The following is a 20,355-nucleotide window of genomic DNA, read 5'->3' on the forward strand; positions in this document are numbered from 1 at the left end:
GCAATCTTTTCAGGCTCCACAAGGTCTTTCTCCTCCCTAGTTTTTGGGTTAGGCTCACCAGACTTTTACCATTTGCTTTACATTTCAGTTATAGACCTGTCCTTCACTAGTAGTTCCCAAGAAAGATGCTTTATTCACTGTGAGATCTGCTCATAGAAAACAAATGTCAAAGGCACAAAATGTGCTGATTTTAAGATTTCATCAAATTTCCTTGGGACTGCTGTCTGCACAAGGCACCAGCTTCAGTCATATCTGTCAATTACTTTTCCTTAATGCATCGAACACTGCATTAAACATGGGCTGGCAAGGTATTTTAGCTTTATTTTCCCACAGATAATTGCATTTCTGCGTACCCTAAAAATGCCTCACAAGCATTCCTAGGGTTTAGGGCTGGCTCTGGTGCCAAATATAAACTGGAGAAAGAGGGTAGAGCCCAGGGGACTCCTAATACCCAGAACTTTCTAGATTTAGTTCAATCCTTCACATTGCAGCCAGGCGAGCTCAGAGCTGGTGCAGCCCTGCAGCACGGTTGTTTATTTGCTGTGGAGGAAATAGAAGTGCCATTCAGTAGGAATTGGCTCACCAGCTTTCCCAGCTGCTGGATGACGAGCATCCCTCATGGTTCAGCTTCTCTGTGGGTACAGGGGGCACCAGTCTGTCCTTCGTGGCTCCTCTTTGGCCAGGAACAAACACGGCCTGGATTTGAGGCAGCCCTGAGGGGCAGGTAGTGCTCTGTGAGATGCTGAGCACTCCAGGCAGGAAATCCTGGCTTCCCCTCCATCCTCTGCAGATAAGTATCTCCAGGCTGGACCATCAAACTGTCCCTATTTCCTTATCACCTCCAATGTTGTCCGGTCTGGTGGGAAAGGCTGCTCTTTCCAGCCTGGTTGCCAATTCCTCTCTTTCCAGATATTGCTGGTCAGAACAGGGATATGGCTCATTTCCCTGAAGTCCTTTAATTTGCAAAGCTCTGCTTCCATCTGTAGGCTTGGTGGAGACCCAGTGCTGAGGCTGTGAGGCACCTGTGAGAGGGCAGAGCCCACCACCAGGCACAGGTTGGCTCCTGGGATGGGGACAGCCACCCCAATGGCTGGCAGGCTCACAAACCACATCCCAAACAGTGTGTGGCCATAGAATCATAGAATATTCTGAGCTGGAAGGGACCCACAAGGACAAATCAGTCCAATTTCTGGCCCCTGTGGCACATGACAACCACAACAATCCCGTCCTGTCCCTGAGAATGTTGTCCAAATGCTCCTGGAGCTCTCGCAGCCTTGGGACTGTGCCCATTCCCTGGGGAGCCTGGACAGTGCCCAGCATCCTCTGGGGAAGAACTTTTTCCTAATATCCAACTAAACTCCACCTGGAACAGCCTCATGCCATTTTCTTGGTTCCTGTCAGTGGTCACCAGAGAGCAGAGATCAGAGCTGGCTCTCTACTTCCCTCCCTAAGGAAGGTGCAGACCATGGTGAGGCCTTCCTTCAGTCTCCAGCTGAACAAACTAAAGGACTTCAATCCCATCTTGTAAGGCTTTCCCTCTAGACCCTTCCCCAGTTTCATGCTTCTCCTTTGGATGCTCTCTAATAGCTTTATATCCTTGCATTGTCCCTCATCCTATATGGATTGTCAAACATTACAGTGGCTTCAGCACCTGGGTGCCTCGAGGGGCTTTGAAGGATTTTAAGTCCAGTGGTGAAGGGCAGTCAGGGAAGCTCATGGTCTGGAGGAAAACAGCCTGCGAGCTGCAAATATGAAATTGAAAAGTTTGTACAGTTGTCTGACATCTGATGGAAGCTGGGAAGCCCATGTTATTCTTGCTGTTTCCCCCAGATGTTTTGGCTGGCTCAGCAACCTCAGCCCAGCCGTGCAGGTGCAAACCTCTGGCAGGTGGCTGAGCGTGTTTTATAAACCTTAAAATGCTTGAAGGCAGCGTGCAGACATGACTGATTTCCATCCAAGGCGCAATCTTTCCTCCAGACTTTCCCTCCAGGCATCCAAAAGCAATTCCAGCCAGCGTTTAATGGGAAGGCTGCGGGATGTCTGAGTATTCCAGCTCCATGGTAGATTCGTGTCCCATGAGTTACATACACATTGCTCAATCCTGGTCACAAAGTTTTTTCGGAAAGAAGCTGTAATTTAATAAAACCTGTGTTTATGGGGCTGCTGCTTGGAGAGGAGGCTTTTACCTTGCATCTGCATGAAAGGCATCAAATTCAGAAGGAACAGGGATGTCTTCCCTTTGCTTTAGGGCTCTGCCATCTCCCAAATTGTGACACTAGAATTAGATTTTTTTGGCTTTCCTCTCCATTTGGAAGAAGTCTCCATGGCACAGGCTCTGTGCCCAGAGCCACTTAGGAGCGTTCTTATTATATACAGAATTGCAGAGTGGTTTGGGTTGGAAGGAACATTAAAGATCACACAGTTCCAACCCCCTGCCATGGGGGTTCCACTAGACTGGGTTGCTCAGGGCTTTATCCAAACTGGTCTTGACTACTTCCAGGGCTGGGGTATCCAATATATATATATGTATATATTTTGTATATATATATACACACAAAATGTTTATTTTTAATAAATATATATATGTGTGTATTATAGTATATATATACAGTACACATATGCATACAGTATATATTAAAATATGTATTATGTATACACACATTTACATTGCATATACATTTTATATTATGAATGTATATATATATGTATATATATGCTGGAGAAGGTCCTTTGCTAGCTTTAAGGGGTCTTCAAGCCTAAAAAAGTTTAAAGCTACGCCTATTTTTGATTTTCTTTTTCTTTCAGTATATCACACTGCCTGGTGCAAGTGCGTGAACACTGATATCACTGAGTGGCAGAAACCAGATGGTGAGAGATAAGAAACCGTGTTTGGGTAGGACTGCGGTGGGCTGTGTTTTTCTGGTCAACAGGCTGGGCTTTAATTATGAGGTAGACTCCGATGAGATTAATTTCATTGTCTGGACAGGAATAGGAAAAAAAAATAAATTGCGCTGGAATTAAGTTATTTTCCAGCCTGGGTCTGCTCTGTAGTTTGGTGAACGCCCCGGAACAGGAGTATCAAAGCGGCCTTGAAGTACAGCGGCAACCGCAGAAGGTGAAAAACACCCGTCCCGCTTAGGAAGAAAACTAGGTTTAATACGCTTGTTTCACCAAACAGACGCTGATATCCTCAGAGTTCCACGTTCGAGCCGCCCGAGAGCAGGAGCGGGGCGGGGGAAGCGGCGCAGGAGGCGGAGGCGGAGAAGGGGAAAGAGGAGGAGGCGGAGGATGCTCGAGGCGGAGCCGGGGCGGGCCGCAGGGGAGGCGGCTGGAAAACAGGCCGGCGCTGGTTCTCGGCCCGCAGTGCCCGCAGCCGCCGCTCAGCCGCGCCGGGAGCCGCTCAGCCGCGGGAGGCAGCGAGGCGAGAGCCGGGCGGGCGCCCCGACCCCGACAGTCCCCTCCGGCACCGCACCGCACAGAGAGGTACGCGGCGGGCGGCGGCCCGGGCCCCTCCGAGCGTCCCCTTGGCAGGCTCCCCTCGGCCCCCTCAGCCGGCACCTGCGGCGGGAGGGCCGGTGCCGCCTCGGCGGGGCTGCCGGGCTCCGTCCCCGCACACAGCGCCCGGGCAGCGGCGGGGAGAGGGCGGGGGGCTTTGTCTGGGGCCACAGAGGACCCGTCCCACACGCCCACCGAGCCGAGCCGCTCTAGGGGTCGTTCCCTGTGCCTCGTCCCCACAGAGCTGCCCGAGGGGTCATTCCCTGTGCCTCGTCCCCACAGAGCTGCCCGAGGGGTCGCTCCTTGTGCCTCATCTCACAGAGCTGCCCGAGGGGTCGCTCCTTGTGCCTCATCTCACAGAGCTGCCCGAGGGGTCGCTCCTTGTGTCCCGTCCCAAACACCACCCTGAGGGTTCAGCCCTGTGCCCCATCCCACACACCGCCCTGAGGGTTCAGCCCTGTGCCCCATCCCACACACCGCCCTGAGGGTTCAGCCCTGTGCCCCATCCCACACACCACCCTGAGGGTTCAGCCCTGTGCCCCATCCCACACACCACCCTGAGGGTTCAGCCCTGTGCCCCATCCCACACACGGCCCTGAGGGTTCAGCCCTGTGCCCCATCCCACACACGGCCCTGAGGGTTCAGCCCTGTGCCCCATCCCACACACGGCCCTGAGGGTTCAGCCCTGTGCCCCATCCCACAGTCCCATCTCCCCAAACTCCTCCAGGCCACATCCGCTGTGCCCCCATCCCACACGCCCCAAAATCACCCCAGGTATTTATCGACCCTCATTCCTCCGCCCCTTGACACCCCAGCCCAGGTGCGGAGCAGGTGTCATCCCGACCGCTTTTTATCGGGACTGCGAGAGAAAGGATCGCTCTCTCGGCTGAGGCAAAACCGGCATGGTTGTGTTGGGATTTTGGGGCGGTTTGGGTGTTATTTCTCCCCTCCCGTGTGTTGATGTCGGTGTGTTTCTCTCCTGTGACACCAGTCCGCGGGTGCCTGCGCCCTTCCCCGCATGATGACACCAAAGAGGAGAGGTTAAGCGAGGCAGTCACCGTGCTGGAGATGTGAATGACGAGCGGCGAAGGCTCGCTCCCGGCTTGTTTGTTTTTCTGGTGTGTTTTTTCGTGTTTACACAAAGCTGTTACGATACCGCGGGCTTGGCGGTTCGCACCGATCTGGCGTTTTCAGTCGAATCCAGCGGCTCCTGCGGAATTGCTCTCCGTCTTTGATTGAGATCGGTGTGGTAGATGGGGGATTAGTCCTGAATGCCGGGCAGTAACATGCACAAAGCCAATTGTCAGTTACTGAAACTGACCTCAAAACAAAGCTTTTATTTACATTCTCAACCCCACACACAGAGCTGCTCTGCTTGCATCCTTGCTCTGCTCATCCCAAAAATATGCTTTTCGTGGGTTATAGACATGCTGTCTCAAACCTGGTGCCGGGACCAGCTGTAATTGCCTGATACATTAGATGTAAACACAGGCTTTACATAAAAGTGAAACCATATGTATCGTCTAACACACGTCCACTCTGTGATCCTGCACAAACAAAGTTGAGCCCAGAGCTCTGTCCTTAGCTCACCCTGTTGATCCACTTTTCCCGTAGCCTGTACGACGCAGTCCTTGTTCCCAGAGTTACCAGACAGGTTTAGTGGAGAACAAGAAATCAGCCCAGGAGCATTTCTGTGTATTGTGCAAGAATGCTGTTATGTTCTCAGTCCCTTACAGATGTTGTTTTATTGACTCAGTGATAACATTTTGCTCTCTTAGGTCCTTTTCCCTTTCCAGATTGTTAGGGCAGCACTTACTAATCTTTTATGGCACTGCTGTGGAACAGATGTATCGTGTTTTTTAGGGAGTAGTGAGCCCTGTGGTTTCAGCTGGCTTTGCCTGTAAAAAAACCAGCACTGCCTTTCCCTCGTGCCGCTGTTGTGGAGTGGGTAGCCAGACTAGGAAGCCTGTTTGGATGACTACTGAGCTGGCAAAAAATGCAACAGGCTTGGTCTGACTCAGTGCCTGGATCCAAATCGTTGTGTGGCCGATCAAATGTTTACCTGGACTCCTTTGGGTTTGGAGCAGCATCCAGCTGGTGTTTTGGCTGAGCTGTTATGTGGAAAGGGATGTAGAGGTCTGAGGCTTTAGATGCTAAAAACGCTGGCTGATGTTGGATGCTGTGGTCGTTCATCCCTCTCCATCCTTTGGCTCCGTGGAACGGAGGCTCTGGAGCTGTTCCACTTTGTGCCACACCTCTCTGAAATGCTGGAGTGTGTGGCTGGAACACCACAAATACCCTGCACGTGTCCTGGGGTCCCGTGTCCTCAGCCCTGCTGCTGCTGCTGGCACTCGTGGTTGTCTCTCTCTGGTTTGAGCTGGAAGCGCTTCCTCCCTGTGGTGTCTCTCCCACCAAAGTGTCACAAGGTAACTGTGGTGTCTCTGAAACTCAATATTTTACTGGGATGGAGGAATTTCGGTTGATTTGGTGGCACTGGAGGGGTTGAGGTAGAGTTTGGAGAACTCCGTCAGTTTGTTGACATTCCTTACAAACAGAAGAACGTGGTGGTTTCTGGGCTTCCCAAAGCATCTAAGAGGTGTGATGGTTCTTTTGCTGACCTCCACCTTAGCCAGGTAGTATAATTGGGGTATTTCTCACTCATCCATCCTCAAAAGCTTTTGGACCCCTGCCCATGTCTGCCTCAGAGGCTTGGAGGAGTATTCCTGCATCTCACTGCCAGCCTCAGGAATGTATCTACCTGTCTCTCAACTCCACTTCCATCATTTTGTATTTTCTGTTCCTTTCATCTCACTGAAAAGTAAATCCTTCTAATCAAAATTGAGGTTCTCCAGCTAAATTCCTGCTGGCCCAAATGAGTGTCTAAGGAAAATTGTGATGCTGACTTCTGAAGTATGTGGAATTACTTTGTATGATTGGGTTATACAAAAAAGAGAAATTATTTTCTCTGTTTTTTTTCACAAGTATTGAAACACAGCCTGCTGTGTTTCACAAATCTCACCGCTGTCTCCTTTTCTCAGTAATTGCAATTAACAGACCAGAAAATGGAAAAATGTAGAAATACCCTTTCCCACTGGCCACAAACATTACTCCTCTCCAGAAGTTAATGAAGTCAAGTCTATGGAAATTAAATAAGGGATATTTTTTAGTTCTGTTGGTGAGCTAAAACATTGTGTCAGAGTGGTAAATAATAAATAAAAGAGCTGTAAAGGTCTCCTCTTGGAATTGATGTGGGTGAAGAATGGGTTTGAACTCTTCTTTCTCTGGAGAGTCTAAAGTCTAAACCTCTGGCTTTAAGATGTGGCTGAGGGATCTGTCCTGCTCTGCTTGCATGCAAAAACTGATCTAAGCACAGCAGTAATGTGGCAGAGGGATGGTAACCCACCATGAGAATAGGGAATAGCAGCATAAAAATCCCAAATGCAACCAAATAATCAAATTATGGAATCCTAAGACGCAAATAGTTTACAAGTGACGCTTCAAAACCACCTTTGTGGTGTTTCCAGACTGTAGGATCATCTTTGTTGTCTTCCTGTTGAGGGGACATGAAAATTTTCAGCTGCCTTGATTTTGTGTCCTGTTTTCATTGGCTCTTTTGGCTTTGCTGTGTCTGGGCATTCTGTGCTCTGTCTTGAGGGCACTGTGGATGTGTGCAGTGTAATGAATCTTGAGTTTATAGGAGTCACCGTGGAAATTGGTTGAAAATTTTTTCCTTTTTTAAAAAATAATCTAATATTTCAGTGGTTCCTTCTTGTTTTAACTAAAGATTCCAGAAATACCATGGGTGGGAATATGAACCACTTGAAACATAAATCTTGGTGGTGACTCTTGTTACCGCCACGAGTGTGGGTGGCACCTTGAGGAGCACATTGGTGTGGTGCAGGTGTTTCATGTGGTGTGTGGCTCTGCTCTGGAGAGTGGCTTTAGAGGAACTTTAGTTTGAGGTCCTGTTCTTGTGTTTCCACAAGAGGCAGTGCCCTTGAGGGACCCTGGCACAGGGTTGGGCTGGAGGCTGGAGGAACAGTGCAGGTGGGCGGCTGAGAGAGCTGGGGGTGTCCACCTGGAGAACAGAAAGCTCTGGGGACACCTTTGACCACTTTCCAGTGCCTAGAGGGGCTCCAAGAGAGCTGGAGAGGGATTTTGGATAAAAACCCAGACTGACAGGATTAGAGGGAATGGCTTCTCACTGACAGAGGGGACTTTCAGATTAGATTTAGATTTAGATTAGATATTAGGAAGGAGTTCTTTAGTCAGACAGTGATGAAGCCCTGGCACAGAAACTGTTGTTGTCCCACCCCTGGCAGTGTCCAAGGCCGGGTTGGACAGGGCTTGGAGCAGCTTGGGATAGTGAAAGGTGGGAATGAGATGATCTTTAATGTCTCTTCCAACCCAAACCATTCTGTGATTCAGCCAGCAGCCCTGAGCTGTGGATAACACAGCATACAGGGATTTTATAACAATGTATTTGCTGTCTGAACCCAACAGCCGCATGACAAGGATGTTAGCTCTGGGAGATGTGCTCTCTATTCCGGTGACCTTTTCCTCTGGAAATCTTTAAATGCAGCGAATGTGGTGGTGTTTGGTGAATTTTAATCATGGTTTTAAGTGCAGTTTTGGTGTTATTTTTCGTGGCGACTTGAAGTTTTTGTTTTGTGACATGTTGGGGCCAGGTCCGTGAGGTTGCAAGGATGGGATGGAAGTTGTAAGGATGCAGCAGGGAGTGGTTTGGATCTGAGAAAGGCATGGGTTGCTCTGAAGGTGATGAGCTCAGCAGCAGGAATGTAATGCAAGAGGGGTAAAAAAGCCCCTCCCTGCTTTTCCTGCTGGAGTTTGATCCCTGAGCTATTCTCGGGTAGTTCTCTGCTACCAGGCCCTGCTTTAATGTCTCAGTTAAACAAGGCACTTATTGTTGGTGCTCTCTAATTCCAAGTGATGGTGGCTGGCAGCTTGCTGGGTCTGAGGGAGACAGATTTTGCAGCCCCAGAGTAGAGATTTACAGGGTTGTTGTTGGATATTCCCTCTTTGGGGCAGTTTAACACATCATGCTCTGAGAACACGTTTCTCTCACTTCCTGGAGTAGAAAGATGGGGGGAGCACTGGGGGCCACAGAACAGGTCAGTGCCAGAAAGAGAATGAGATCTCAGCTGTGGAGGGCCCTAAAGAGCTGAACCGGTGTAAACCCAGACGATTTCAGCTTGTGGGGAATTTTTGGTTTTGTAATTTACATTTCTTTCATCCAGTAGGTCTTTTAAGGGCTGCAAAGCCTTTAAAATGGCTTGAAAAGTTCATTTATTTCCACTTCTAGTGCGTGTGTGTGTGCATGTGTGTGTACTTACTGAGTTCAAAGGCATAAACTACCTTTTAAGAAATAAGAAAATATTTGTTTGCCTTCCTGCCTGATGGCGTAGAAAACTAAATGGATATAGATAACTTTTGAAGAATGGATACCTAGTTATTAATTTCTTCACCATTCATTATTCTTCATAATGCCAGATTTTCCTTAAGTGTGTCCTCTAGATTGAGCTGAGTGGCATGGAATAGTGTAGGTTGCTGGCAGGCTTGGAATGACTGAAACATTTGACAGGACATGGTGCTGTTTGCAGACTTTGAGAAGGGAAGAAAAAAAAAGCATGTTGGTTTTAGATCATGTGTGTTGTGAAGTACTTACTCAAGCTCCCTTGTAGCTGATGCAGGCAGAAAATTCCTTGTGTAAGTGAAGCAGATAGTCCTAGCCTATCCCTAAACAGGGAATTGCATAGGAAAAGAGGAGTTTCTTTTCCTTTATAAGACTTGGTTCAGTTAAATTAATTTTTCAGGGCAGGTGGGGAATGGATTTTCTCCTAAGAGGTTGCACATTCAAGCGTGCTCACCTGATATTTCTCTTGGACGAGTATTTAGTCTGAAACTGAATTAAAAATTGTCCTGCCCCATGGGATGCGTGTTCCAGAATATAAGTGTAACCTCCTGCTTTGATCTCCAGTCTTCTTCTAACAGGATTCTCTTTTTTGAAATCAGTCACCGTTGCGATCCCAGAGGACTCTGCCAGGAAGATGCTTGGTAATCCTTCAGTTGAACTCCTGAAGCTCACAGACCCTTTGGGAAAGCCTGGCAGGCTGGCACGAGGGTTGTTTTGCAAGAGCCTGGCTTTAGGAGAGGAACTGCCCTGAGATGTTTTCTCTGAGCTGTCCTGTCTCCGACTGCTTGTTTCCTCTCTTGCATAACTCTTTCCCAGCCGCCAGAGCACAGGCTGGTGGGTGACTTAGAGAGATTTAAGATGCTACTTCTAGGAAAAGGGGTCATCCTATTCCTGTGCAAGTTCTGTTGTGACTGTGGTTGTGAGATCTTGGTCAGGGAGCTCACACACCTGGCAGAAGATTATTATTTTTATGAGGTTATTTTTTTTAGTTGGATCCAATCCCTGGCCTGTCTCATGACTGCTGCTGTCAGCACTACACGTACAGTCAGGGCTGTCCTTTAAGGACAGTACAAACTGGGATCTAAGTTTTCTGGGATTGCATAACTGTGCCCTCAGATGTACCAGGGTGTGTGGACAAACACACACACACGTGTGGTTATAGCCGGGATGTGCTCACAAAAACACTCACATGTGTATTTCTCCCTGGGACCACTTCTGTCACTTTCCTCCCTTCTTGTTCCATAGACAGAGCTTGGAGGTCGACTTTGGATTTTCAAGAGTGAGCCAAGAGGATTGTGGGGGGCCACACAAGGAAGCAAAAATTCTTAAAACTGCTTTGATAGGTCAAGCTTTAACCCTGAGATAAAGGCTGATACTTCAGAGTTTGCAGTTTACACTCTGCTGCTCGGATGCTCTGACCCCACGGGACACTTGGTGCCATTCATTAATGCTTGCAGGAGCATAAAGTTCTCCCAGCAGACTAAATTAAATGTCCTTTTCTAGTCGTGGGGAGTTCACACCATCGCTCTGGTGTCACAATGGCATCTGGTGTCTCTGTTTGGGCTTTGAGAGAACTTGACAAAGGGCTGAGTGTGACCGCAGGCTTTGGAGTGAAGCACCAGGTCATTGCTCTTTTTGTTCCCTGATTCCCTTGGGGTGGGATCCAGGGCTGTGTGGTGGGCAGGGATCCAGTCCTGAAGATCTTAACACATAAAAATATTCCAGGGAGGAACAGAAGAAAGGCCTAAAGAGAAAAAAGACAGAACTGCTCAGACAGCAGGGTGAGATGAGAAGGGGGCAAATGCGAGGACAGTGGGGATGGGCTCCTGTTAACAACTGTCTCCATGCTGTGGGATGTGAGAGGAACTGTGTTGTTGGGAAGGCTGTGCTGGGGAGCTTCTCTTCCTGTTCCTGTTCTGTGAGTCCAGCTCTTTGTGTTCTCCCTGTATTGCTCCTCCAGGAGTGAGGGGAGCAGGTGCCATGTGGGAACAGGCAGCTGGTGCATGTGGGATCTTAGAGTGTTTCTCCAATGTATGATGGAAATAGTAGGGAGGCTTGCATGCTTTGGGGCTGCTGCTGACGTGTTCTGTTGTCATATCTCTGTTACAAGCAAAGAGCTGCAGTGTCGGAGGGGGACCTTAAGTTGTCTAATCTGACCTCCTGCCCCAAGGCTGGGTCATATCTATCTAAACTTTCCCAGCAGATGTTTGTCCAGAGCAGTTGTTGAAAGTCTCCAGTGATCAACTTTCCTCATCCTCCCTGGGTGATCCTTGAAAGTCGGTCATTGTTCTTGCCATTACTGAGATTTTCCTAGTCTCTGACTTTGATTTCTGTGCAGCAGTTGAGAATTGCTGCCCTCTTGCCCTTTTGTTACTGTACAGAGAGTGCTGTTCAGTCCTCTGGAGCTGCCTTTGGGAATCTCTGGGCCGTGTCTTCCTTGAGCTGCAGGGTCCAAAACTTGCCTGGAGTGCTGTGTCAGATACCTGCGTGCACTGAGCCAGCAAACACCACTTTGTGACTCTCAGGTGGACTTTTGGGGTGTGACGAATGCATTTTAGTTTTAGACAGAGCACTGGTGAAGTGTTTTCTCATGGAAGGTTTTATTATGGCTTTGTCTCTTTACCAACTATAAAAAGAGAGCACGTGCTTTCCTTGTTCAAGTGCTGTCTTTTCCACAGGGATGTGTTCTGGATGTCTGACTGTTCCAGAATAACTCCTCCCTGTTGTAAGGTGAAGGAAGTCCTTGCCAGCTGCCCTGACCAAGGCTTTCCCCATGATTAGCTCGATTACAGCTCAACCAATGTGCTTTCCTGCTCTGACCTGCCAGCTGTAGCTTAGGAGTGACCTTCCCTACTCCCTCCCTGCTGTGATTACACTCTGTGCATCTGATTTTGTACCTACTGTCCCTTTGTTCTGCTTAAGGATTCAGCTATTCATGCATTTCTAAAGCTGGTAAAAAGTGGATGTGAAGATTATTCTGAGAGGTAGCACTCGAATATAAAACATGACAGAAAACAGGTCAGCCAGCACTTAAAAGCATTATTTGCTATGGTAAACTCCTTTGCTTTATTTTTTAGGGGGAAAAAATCCCAAAACTTTCCTGTGTGTATTGTTCCAGGCGTTTTCTCTGGATCTATTAACACCTCTATTATACCTTTCAGTGGGAGAGAGTAGGAAGTGTGTGTGACAGGTTTGTCTGCACACAGAGAGCCTTTGTCCTGAGAAAGCTGAAGAAGCTCTCACCAAAATGAAGGCTGGTCTGGACAGGTCTGAAACATCTTTTGGCATCGACTTTTGTTTATTGCTGTGGGAAGAGAAGGTAGGGAGGAGCAGTCTGGCTTTTTTTTTTTTTTTTTTTTGTTTGAACTATCAGCATGCATCTTTGAATGCCTCAGTTTTCTTGCAGAGGTTTTGTATGATAGCTTGTGTAATGTGAGTCCTCAGTTTTTCTTGTTCTCTTTCAAATTGCAGTGAAAGCTCTGGTGTTTTTATTCCTTACTTTTTTTCCTCTGTTAGTTGCAGCCACTGGGATCTTTAGTCATGTGGAAGGTATTTTATTCATAGCTTTAGAGTCTGCTAGCACTAAAGAGGTGCAGAGTGATGTAGACTCTTGGGCAAAATCCCTTTTCCAGTGTATCTTGATAAAGGTTTCTTAGAAGTGAAGAGTAAGTGAAGTGGCACAGGAGATTTGAAGCGCTCTCATCTGACCTCCTGCTTCAGACAGAGCCAGCATCAAAAGTAGGTTTCTTGTGAACTTTCCTGGACATTTTTTAGTCAAGAGTAGCAGGTTGATGCCATGCTTAGTGCTCTTGTGGTGAGGAATATTTTCCTCCTGTCTGATATCAGTATTTCCTTCACTGTCAGTAATTCCCATTGTATCTTGTCTTTTTGTTTCTGCCATCCAGTCTGGCTACATCTGCTCAGTAAACCTCAGTTAAGAGTAACTGGATCCCTCACCAAACACCATTTCTTCTCCAAGTTCAACAACACCCATTCCCTCATTCCCTTCTCACATCAGGTGTTCCAGTCCCTTGGCTGCTGCCTTTCCAGCCAAGTGATCCAAGCAAATCTGAACCACAGAGTCATGGAATCACAGAATGGTTTGGGTCGGAAGGGACCATAAAGATCACCCAGTGCCACCCCCTGCCATGGGCAGGGACACTTTCCACTATCCCAGAGTGCTCCAAGCCCTGTCCAGCCTGGCCTTGGACACTTCCAGGGATCCAGGGGCAGCCCCAGCTTCTCTGGGCACCCTGTGCCAGGGCCTCACCACCCTCACAGGGAAGAATTTCTTCCCCATATCCCGTCTATCCCTGCCCTTTCTCAGTTTAAAGCTGTGTGTTTGCCCATCTCCCCATTTTTCTATGTTGTTAAGGCCTGGACTCTTGTTCTTTCCACCCATATTGATGGCTGTTACCTTGTTTTCAAACAGAGATTAAAGCCAGAGGGTTCAATTCAAGAGAACCAAACTCTGAATTTTCCTGCTGGGTTTGGAAGGAGAGGTCTCCCCTCAGGCTGTGTCCCACTTACTTGCCTGCATTAGTCTGTTCTTAGGATCACTTCTGGCTTTAATGGATCCAGCTAAATCTCACACCTGGTGGTTTTTAATTTTGTTGTTCTCCACAAGGTGCTCTCAGGCCTGCTGTTCCAAAAAGCATGGCAAGGAGCAGCTCAGGGCAGGACATTGCACGGCATAAGTGAGTGCTTTCTATGGCTCATCCATTGAACTTTGCACCTGTGAGACATTGTTGAATATCACCATTTTTCCTTGACCCTCTAAGAGCATTTCTGGAGTCTTGCTGAATAGAGAGTTGCTCCCTGTTTCTGTATTTGTACCTGGGACTTCTCTTTCTTAATTATTTCCTGATGTAGATACTGGACCAGTGCATGAAGATCATTTAGAAATGGAAATCTGTACACCATGGTGCTTGCAAATCCTCCCAGCTGAATCATCTGTTTGGTGTATGGCCATACATTCCAGTCTGTCATCCCGACTGGTAATGAAAATATTGCACAGCTCTTATGCCTGGCTGGTCCCACTTTCCAGTGCCCTCCCAATTAGATAACAAACCCTTGGTAATTATGCTCCAAGAATGATGTTGACATACAGCCATTTTATGGTGATTACATCTAATTAATGTTTTCTTAGGTGGATCTTACGGGAATGTCATATGGAGCAGCGTCAGAGCTAATAAAGATTGCATTTCTGAATCTCTTTATCAATCCTGTACATTTTTTCCTGATGATGCACAGATCCTTTATTGCTCCATGGATTTCTGATGCTAGGAGGGACCGTGGAGGTGACGAGTCCTGCCCCTGTCCACACTGAAAGTTCAACTGAACAAATCACACCAGATTGATCAGGAGTTTTGTAATGGGACAGTTGTGACATGACAGCTCCAGGAGATCAAGAGGAAACAAACGTGATGTGTTTATGGATCCCAAACAAAATTAAACAATTATCTGAATCCAGTCTTCGGAGCAGCCTTTGAACGAATCCCAACCTTTTTTCTGCAAGGGCTGGGAATATAAAGAACGTGTCTAATCTGTGCTGATATCAGGCAGCAGTTATCAGTGCCTACGTGCTGTTACTCAGATCTCGTTAGCTGCCTAATTGGATAACAGGCAGGACACTTCACAACTGCATAAGTATATTAAGTTCAATCTGCTCTGGAGCAGGGAGGGGAAGATGCGCTCGGTGAGAAATGGACACAAGAGGATGCACAGTGGGGCAGGGGTGTCAATGTGGGGCTGTGTCCCCATCTCTTGAGTCCCAGTAACCTTCTGAGGCAGAGGCTCTGTGTGTCTGCAGCATTTACATCAATGCTGGAGTCCCAGAGCAGAGACTTACATCACTTCACCCATGTTGGCCAGGCAACTTCACCTTGAAAAGCACAGATTTTCTGCTAGTTAGATCCCTTTCTAATTTCTTTTTAATAAAATGTGCAGTATAACTTTATACATGTTTTTAACTCCAACGTGATAGAACAGAGATCAGCATCCTGTGTGTTTTTGTGATACTGGACTTTGCAGCACATTCCTGGTCCTAAAGCTTGTTTCCAGTATGATGCCCAGTGGACAGGATCAGGAAGCTTCCACAGTTCTGTACATGGAGAGGAAAAACTATTTGATTATTAAATACTCTTCCCTTTCTTTCCTGAAAAAATGCAGTTACTGCAGCTACCCAGTTTTAAACTTTTGGAGTGGGCTGCCTCTTTCCAAAGGTGCAATGAAACCTAAGTCAGATTTTTGTAGACGATGTGGGTATGCACACATTTCGTGAGTTGTCACCACCTGTTCTATTCTCAGGCAAAGGGATCTGCAAGGGACATTTCTGGGTGCAAAAAATGGATCTGCCAAGGGGATCTTTAGCTCAGGGTAATGAGAGAGTGGCTGTGTGAACTGTGTCCTCTCCATGTATTTTCTGGATTGTCTTGGGACTGATGGAGGGTTTTCAGAGAAACCTCAGTTTGAGCCCAGCTTTTGGCCCTGTATCTTGTGTGTGAGGTGGCCACAGCTTTTAATTTATTTCTTGCTTAACCTCATAGGAAAAGTATCTTCACCTTGTGCTGTCCAGCATCTGCCTGTAGTTGACAGCAAAGACAGGAGCCAGCCTCTTAATCTGTAAGTGTCTTAACCAAATGTAAACTCCATTAAGTGTGTTTATCATCAAGCAGCTCATTCCCAGCTGTGCAAAGCACCTCGTGGGATGTACAGAGCATTCTCTGCTGCTTTGTCCTGACATCTGTGTTTGTGTTCAGCAAGGGTTAAGAGTCAGGCACTTGTCTGTGTGAGGACACTATTCCACTGTACTGTGAATTTAAAACGTGCTGACTTTCCCATGGAAAATGCTATTTAGAAACAGAACTCCTAAATTACTTTTATTTTGGATGGAGGGAAGACATCATGGGGGTGTTTGGTCCATTTTGGTGTAGACAAACTCCCAGATGGAAGAACTAAAGAATAGTGATTAAATGCAGAAGAATTTTTATGGTTATCCACACCTGATACAGTGCCTGCACTAAAAGTATGATCAGCGGGGAAAAATAGTATTTTTTTCCAAAGGGTAGCTCACATCTCAGCATCCAAATTCCTGGCAGAGGCTCTGGAGACAGCCTGTCCTTGTTTTGCTTACACAGTCCCTCTGAGGCACTGGTGGGGGGTAGCTGCAGGTAACTCTTCCCTTCTGTTGCTTGTGCTTGGGTCATGCTGCAATTGGAGGCATCCAGAAGAAATGAAGGAGAGTGGGCTGCTACAGATGGTCTCCCCAAAGTGTTGGATGTGTTGATAGCATGGTTGCTGTAGCTATACACACCAATATTGCCTTTGTCTCCCATCCAAACCTGCTGGGTATTGATGTGGACTCAATCCGTCATCAACTTTGAGTCAGGCTCAACTTCAACTTGTACTTATTAAAGAGTGAAGAATGCTCTGTCTTATGCAGTTGATAAGGGAATTTAGAAATAAAAATGCACATTAAACTGTCAGTAGCATTTTTCCCCTCTTTATCTGGAAAAAAAATAATGGCATGGGTTGTTTTCTTCCTCCTGCGTGGGCAATTTCTAGACATGCCCAGCACTCTCAGGATTGTTTTTCCAACCCAAGATTACCCTTAGGGTGGTCCTGTCTGGCCCCTGCCTGCTACAGATCAAACCCACACCCAGACAAGCAGGAATCAAAAGCAGAACACCTGCTTGGTTGGTCTCTAGTGTGTTCATTCCAGAAAGTTTTAAAGATGTGTTTTTTCAGGACAACGAGGAGGTGAGATTTGTGATGCCGTTTATTCATCTTGCTCTTATGGCTGAGCATGGATGAGCTGTCCTTGTAGAGGGAGCCACAGTAGGATTGTGTCACTCTAGGTCTTCGTTAGGGTCTTTAAGCACTATTTTAAGTTTCCTGAGCTTAAGTCACAGAAGATCTGATGCCTGGAGTCAAGGCCTGGCCTGTGACAGGCAGTCCTTTGGAAAGCTCTGCAAAGATCCTCGTGTCTCTCCAAAGCAGTGCCCTGTATTTCAGAAAGGAACATTGTGAGCGAGGAGAACAAGTCTCAGATCACATGTTCCCCAGCAAATACTGTCCTTTCGATAGGAAGACTTGTTGGAGAATGTTAATTGAGTCCCTTTTTAAATGAAGGAGGCTTTGCTTCCTTCCCAAGTTTTCAAAACAAATTTTCCAAATACAGTGCCTATGTTTCATTCAAGTGTAAATCCTTTCTCTTTAACCTGGAAGTTATCCCAGAAAAAAGCCTATCCATTCACTGCAGGACAGACCTTTGTGGTTGTAATGGAAAAAAAAAAAAAAGAAGTGGATCAAATTGTCCAAACAGGAAGGGAATTAAGAAAAGCCTTTGCTCAGTGAGCAGAGCTCTCATTTCAGTTTAAATGGTGTCCTACAAATTCCACTTTACATCTCCATTGCTTTTGAAGCATCACACAATGATTGAGGTGTCTGCTAAATTTAGCAATGACAATTTTTTTTCTGCCAACACGCCAGCCTAGCTGGAGGGATTTCAGCATGTAGTTATGGGATGGATGCAAGTGGTGATTTGAAATTTACTGGCTTGTTATCTCATCTGACTTGCACATAGCTCTCTCCTGGTAGGGATTTAATATCTTATACTGATGCCTTTTCATTCAAGGGCATTAATGGAAATGCTTTTCTGGCACAGCCAGGTGCTTGTTGCTGTTTTACATTCGGTGAAGCTGAGGGACTGAAAGGATCAAGTGTAGTGTGCTGAATAAAATGAGCTTCCACCTAAACACATTGAAACTCTGCTTTATTTTGAACAAGTTATAGGTAGGACTGTTGTTCTTTTACCCCAGTCACATGGGAAGGCTGTGGAAGCAGAGATAAATCACAAGTGTCTCAATTCACAGTTTCTACTGTTTACCATATGACAAATCTTCCTGCTCTGTGAAAAATGTCTTAGATCTAAAATAAATATTTTTTTTTCTTTCCTCAGCCTGTGGTATTTAATTATTCTCTTTCTGAGCAACATTTTATCTCAGTTCTGTGAAGCTGTTTGAGGCACAGTTTCATTCAGAGGATCAATACTAAAATAAACTTCCCTTTGTTTTGGTAAAATGTCTTGATTCTCACAGAGAAGAAACGTTTTGAATTCAGGTGTGTCAGGGGAAATGAAAGGCACCTTGCAGCAGTGGTAATCCATCACTGGAGTGCATCTCACAGTACTCCAGGCTCCACTTTGCCTGCAAGGCACTTAAAACCTCAAAGCAGAACAAGTCGAGTGGAGGAGGCTTTCTGTTGGAATCTCCAGACAAAATTTCATCCTCAGGCTTTGTTTTGAAGTTTGCGACAAGATGGGAACAAAGGTGAAGGTGTCACTGTTGTGTTTTCATGTCTTTCCTCACCCACCCTTCTGCCTCTTGTCTTGACCTTTAAAGGTCCCTTGCAGCCCAGGCTATTCTGTGATTCCATGATTCACGAGCTGTTTCTGCTCTCTGCTCCATTCTGCACTCAAGAGGAAAATCACTCAGCGGGGGGGAATTGCTCCTGTTGCTTTACAGCGAGGATGTGATCCTATATAGGAGATTTTCCATAGCAGTGCCGATTTCCTTTGGATATCTCTGGGGGTGACCTGAATGCAGACGGTCTGTAGTGAGGAGAATCTCTTCCCTTTTGTACTGAAATCAAATCCATGGGGAAAATTCCCATCTTCTTCAAGGGAAGCTTTTGATGGGACCAGACAATCCAGTCTGCCAGCCATAACCCCAGCCTTCAGGATCTAAGGATTTGCTTCCCAGCCTGAATTCCCCTGCCCTGGGCTCCGTGCTGCTCCAGGGGTGTGTTTGTGCAGACAGAAGGATGGAGAAGGCTGTGTGAATCACAGCGTGCCGAGGCCAGCCCTGGATACGTGTCTGCTGCCTCAGAGCTGGAACATGTGGTTTGTTTAATTCTCCAGCAAAGCACGAGCCCAGGGAAAGTCTCTTTGATACAGCTGCACCTGGAGAGATGTATTTTTCCTGGAGTCATGTCTAGTCTGTTCCAGGCTGAAGTTGATCCAGTTACTGTGGGAGTAAATCCATGTGGTGTTTGGCTTTTCTAATTCTGGTTCTCTTCCCATAGTGTTGCTGTTGGATTTAATGATTTTCCCTGTGGCTTGAATGGTAAAGATGTGGTAACTGCTCGGGGATGGCTTAAAATCAAAGATTTAGTGTGGGTGTTGCTTCTCAAAAAGAGAAGAAATAATGCTATTTCGAGCGCTGTGCTGCTATTTCAGGGCAGTTTGGTAGGTCTGGGTTTTGAGAAGTGGTGAGGAAAAATAATTGCTTTTGGCTATCGTGTTTCATATGGTGTGTCCTGAAATGATCCTCATGTACACGTAGAGCTGGAACCAGTACTGAGCCTCTTTGCATGGGGATTTGTTCCCTGTCTCACCCTCCTGGTACAGAGGATGGGAGGAGAAGAAAAGATTCCTGTTGAAACTTTGCTCACAAGTTTGCTGCAACAAATTTAAAACCCCAAACCACAGCAAATTCCCAAGTGTAATATGGACACCAGTGTTTATTTGACTGAGACGCAATTGTGTTCTGAGTTGTGCAAACACAGGCATATTTCCTATTTAATTAAGGCTCGTTTTATGAATTAAGATTTCCAAACAATTGGAGAGAGAAGGAGGGTGGAAGAGATAAGATCTCAAGGTTGTGCAGACGGGATAGGGTACAGCTCTTTTTGGCAGCCAGAATACAACTTCTGCAGGAAATTTGCTTGCAGCATTGTTCTATCAATTATGCCAGTGTTTTTAGCTTGTAACCTTTTTTTTTTTTTTCTCCCCTGTAGTTTACTGTCTGTCTTTCCTTCCTTTTACAGTCCTGAAACACCAGGCTTTGCTTCTGCCAGTTGTTTAGGAGTGGCAGATACCTCCCAAAGCTCAGTGGGATTGAGGAGCTGGAAATAGGGGTCGGCAGAGCTGGAAATAGGGAAAAATTCCTACCAAGGGTCCACCAGAGCCTGACAAGCTCTTAAAGACACAAGAAAAGGCAGGTCAGTTTGGGACTGGTTGCTGCTTGCCCTGTTTAGTTCAACAACTCTGAGTTGTTCTTGAGCTGTCAACCCTTTGTCCTGTCAGAGGCTGACAGAGCCAAACTGCAGCTTGATGCACTGGTTTAGATCCTGACCAGCTGTTGACAGATCCCTGGTGGTCAGTAGGATTTGGAAAGCAAAGGCACTGGAGTTCTTGGTCAGATCACAATTTCTATCACCAGAGTTGAGATGGGAGTATCCTGTTCACTATGGCAGGTTGAATGCAACCGGTGTCCCCGAACTCTGCAGCTTCTCCTGACACAGCAGGGGAGTGTTGTGGCACTAACAGCTGTCTCTGTGGTGGGTAGATATTGTGGGATGCTTTCTGGGTAGGTGGGACCTTCTTACCTGTCTGCAGCCTTCCAAAACAAGGGGATGCTGAT

General features: G+C 46.8%; 1 protein-coding gene across 3 annotated transcripts in view; it reads left to right on the forward strand.

Moving 5' to 3' along the window:
* SMOX (spermine oxidase) overlaps window positions 1-20,355 on the forward strand; it is a 65,974-nt gene that overhangs the window by 12,500 nt on the left and 33,119 nt on the right. Inside the window, exon 1 of one of the 3 annotated variants that reach the window (XM_083862390.1) lies at window positions 3,351-3,483. The exons of the other annotated variants lie outside the window; for them this stretch is intronic. The gene's annotated coding sequence lies outside the window, so the exon portion shown is untranslated. Of the gene's footprint in view, window positions 1-3,350; window positions 3,484-20,355 lie in introns of those variants that run through there. 3 annotated transcript variants of the gene reach the window in all.

This window comes from Zosterops lateralis (assembly GCF_965231275.1).
Source record: "Zosterops lateralis genome assembly, chromosome: 5".
Taxonomy (NCBI): Eukaryota; Metazoa; Chordata; class Aves; order Passeriformes; family Zosteropidae; genus Zosterops; species Zosterops lateralis.